The following is a 3,692-nucleotide window of genomic DNA, read 5'->3' as shown; positions in this document are numbered from 1 at the left end:
CAACATCCTCCACAACTAGATTGAAGAACAAAACGACAGCAACTTGTCTGTTCCCCTTCCCCCAATTCCCCAGCACTGTTCCCATCCCCCCATTCCCCAATAAAAATCTTAAAAAAAAAAAAAAAGTTAAACATAAATTTGCCATATGACCCAGCAATTCCCAACAGAAATGAAAATGAATGGCTACATAAAAACTTGTAGTGAGTGTTCATAAAACCATTTTTTATAATAACCAAAAAGTGGAAATAATCTAAATGTCCACCAATTGATGAATAGATAGGCAAGATGTGGGATATTCACTCAGCCGTGAAAAGGGATGGACACATGCTACAATATGGATGATCTTCAAAGACATTATATTAAGTGAAAGAATTCAGACACAAAAGGCTACATATTGGATGACTGCATTTAGATGAAATGTCCAAAAAAGGCAAATCTATAAGAGACAGTAAATAGATGAACAGTTGCCTGGAGCTGGAGTTGGGAATAGGAAGTAAGTAAATACACAAGCTTTCTTTTTGGGGTGATGACAATGATCTAAAATTGGGTTGTGGTAATGGTTGCACAACTCAGGAAATCACTGAATTGTACACTTAAAACAAGTAAACTTTTGGTATGTAAATTATACCTCAATTAAGCTGTTAACATAAACCCAAAAACTAAACAAAAAATATATAAAGGCCTCATTCATTTGACAAGGGTATTTTTCCTCACCATGTGTGCTGGTTCATTCAACAACAACCTAAGAGCTATTAAGCACATGCTATAAAATGGACAATGTGCTGGGTCTGGGGATAGAAACATAAATATGGCAGCCTATATAAAGAATTCCTATAGATCCATCAGAAAAAGATGGATGATACAATAGAGAAAAAGGGCAAAAGACTTGAAAAGGCATTTCACAAAAGAAGATTTTCAAATCGCCAATAACATTAAAAGATTAATTTCATTAATCATCAAGAAAAGCAAATCGAAATCATAAGTAGGTAACAATATATACTCCCCAAGTGGTAAGTATAGAAACAAAATGAAAAATAACCACAAATTGGTGAGAATGTGATGCATTGGAGCTCTCACACTGCTTATAGGAGCCCGTTGGAAAACTTGATATTTAGCAAGGCTGATCATAGCATCCTCTAGGACCCATGAAATCCCCTCCTAGTTATAACCCAGACTGAGATGTGTTCATATGTTCACTGAAAGACATATACAATGTTCAGAGTAGCACTATTCATAATAGCCCCAAACTGAAAACAGCCCAATGTCCATCAATAGTAGAGTGGATAAATAATGACATATTTATACACTGGAAAATGCTACACTTTGAGACTAAACAAACTATCGTTAAACGTAAGTGGGTCGATCCTACATTTGTAATGTTGAGCAAAGGAAGCCAAACACTAAAGGGCATAGCACATACAGCATGGTTCCATTTATATGAAATTCCTAGAGGTCAGGAGACTAGTTATTTTGGGAAAGGGCATATGGGGGTATCTGGGATGCTGGTAATAATCAACTCCTTGAACTGAGTGCTAGTTACACAGGGCTATTCTCCAAGCTATATACTTATGTGTGCACTTTTCTGTATGAATGCTATATTTCAGTACAATTTGTTAAAGGAAATAATCTAGTCCCTGACCTCAAAGGACATACCAGGTGGGACAATGAAGTTCGCAAACTTGTTGCAATGATGTTGCTAGCCTTTTTTGATATCAGAGGGATTATTTATTATGAATTTCTACCACGTGGACAAACAGTTGACCAAGTTCATTATTTGGAAGTGCTGAAAAGGCTGCATGGAAAAGCTAGACAACCTGAACTTTTCGCCAACAATTCATGGCTCTTGCGTTGTGACAATGCACCAGTTCACACGGCACTGTCTGTGAGGGAGTTTTTAGCCAGTAAACAAATAACTGTATTGGAACACCCTCCCTACTCATCTGTTCTGGCCCCCAATGACTTCTTTCTTTACCTGAAGATCAAGGAAATATTGAAAGGAAGACATTTTGATGCCATTCAGGACATCAAGGGTAATACGACAACAGCTCTGGTGGCCATTGCAGAAAAAGAGTTCCAAAATTGCTTTGAAGGGTGGACTAGGCCCTGGCATCAGTGCATAGCTTCCCGAGGGGAGTACTTTGAAGGTGACCATAGCGATATTCAGCAATGACATATGTAGCACTTTTTCTAGGATGAGTTTGCGAGCTGAATTGTCTGATTCATATAATATAGATTCTAGAGTGATGCTCTCCAAACTTTTTTTTTTAAAGATTTTATTGGGGAATTGGGAGAGGGGAACAGTGTTGGGGAATCGGGGAAGGGGAACAGACAAGTTGCTGTCCTTTTGTTCTTCAGTCTAGTTGCGGAGGACAACGCTTCACTGACCTATGTTGGTATTATCATTGCGCTTTTCCCATGTGAGGCAGATCAGTCACCGGTCACTGGATGTCTGCTCACAGCGGCTCTTGGCAGCTCACGGTAGCTTACGGGAGCCCACTGCAGCTCCACTGCAGCTTACGCTGTCGCCGGCGACTCATGGCAGCCCAGCTCCAGGTTGAGCCATTGTTCACAATCTTAGCTGTAGAGGGTGCAGCGTCATTGGCCCTAATGTGGGATCCAAACCGGGGCCCTGCTGCTCAGAGCTGGTGTCCCAAGCCAACTCTTAACCAACGTACCACTCGGCCAGCCCTCTCCAAACTTTTTTGACTGTGCATCTCTATCAGTAAAATTCCCAAATATATGTATTTCTATTGTTTATCAATTAAATACATGAACCACTAAGCTAATAAGTATCTTATAATACACAAAATGAGAATTTTGAAAGTTATATTAAAATATAGATTGTGTACAAGTAGAGGTTTGAAATTGTCTTCCCGCATTATAGTGGAAGTTTTGTGCACTTGGAAATCAGTGATCTTGAGAGACAGCTTCAAGAAGACAGTAGGAAAGGAAAAAAAGTTAATGTACTGAAAATAAGTACTTTGGAATCAGGACTTTGGAGAAGATAAATGAAACCAGGTCTCCCCTTGGAGTCTTGGAGAAATCTGGCATGGGGCTATCAAGGAAGAGAGAGGGTTAAGGATTCTCAATTCTACCTAGCCCCTCCCCAATTCTACCTAGAGTCTGAGCCAGAGGTCCAGCTAAACGTTCTAAAATTGAAATGTGTATGAGAATCATCCAAGGAGCATGCTAAAAATGATGTCTATTCCTGGACCTCACCCTCCCAGAGATTCTGATTGAATGGGTTTGCTGGGGGACCCAGGAATCTGTGTTTCTAACAGAACTCCCAGATTATTCTGCTGGAATCCTCAGACTGCACTTTGAGAAACACCATTCTAGAGCAGATCATCCTAAACACCAAGGTTGTCATGTTTTCAGAAACTATGTGTGCCACCAGAGAACATCGTATTTATAAGTAGGTGGGGTTTACATCTGCATCTTATTTGGTCAGGCACACCACTGTTTTCAAAGATGGCGGGAGAGTGGAAGCAAAGCAGAGGCGGAGGGAATATTGGGAGGCAGCGCAAAAGGGAATGGACTAGAAGAGAGAGGGGAAAGGGCAAGAGAGCAGAGGGGGAGGAGAGAAGAGAAGAGAAAAGTAAGCCCACCTTTCTCCCAGCCAAGCCCCTACACACACACACACACACACACACACACACACACACACACACACACACACACACACACGCCCG

This window comes from Hipposideros armiger, unplaced genomic scaffold (assembly GCF_001890085.2).
Source record: "Hipposideros armiger isolate ML-2016 unplaced genomic scaffold, ASM189008v1 scaffold_222, whole genome shotgun sequence".
NCBI lineage: Eukaryota > Metazoa > Chordata > Mammalia > Chiroptera > Hipposideridae > Hipposideros > Hipposideros armiger.
The sequence above is the reverse complement of the archived record's forward strand: the minus strand, read 5'-3'. Positions refer to the sequence as shown.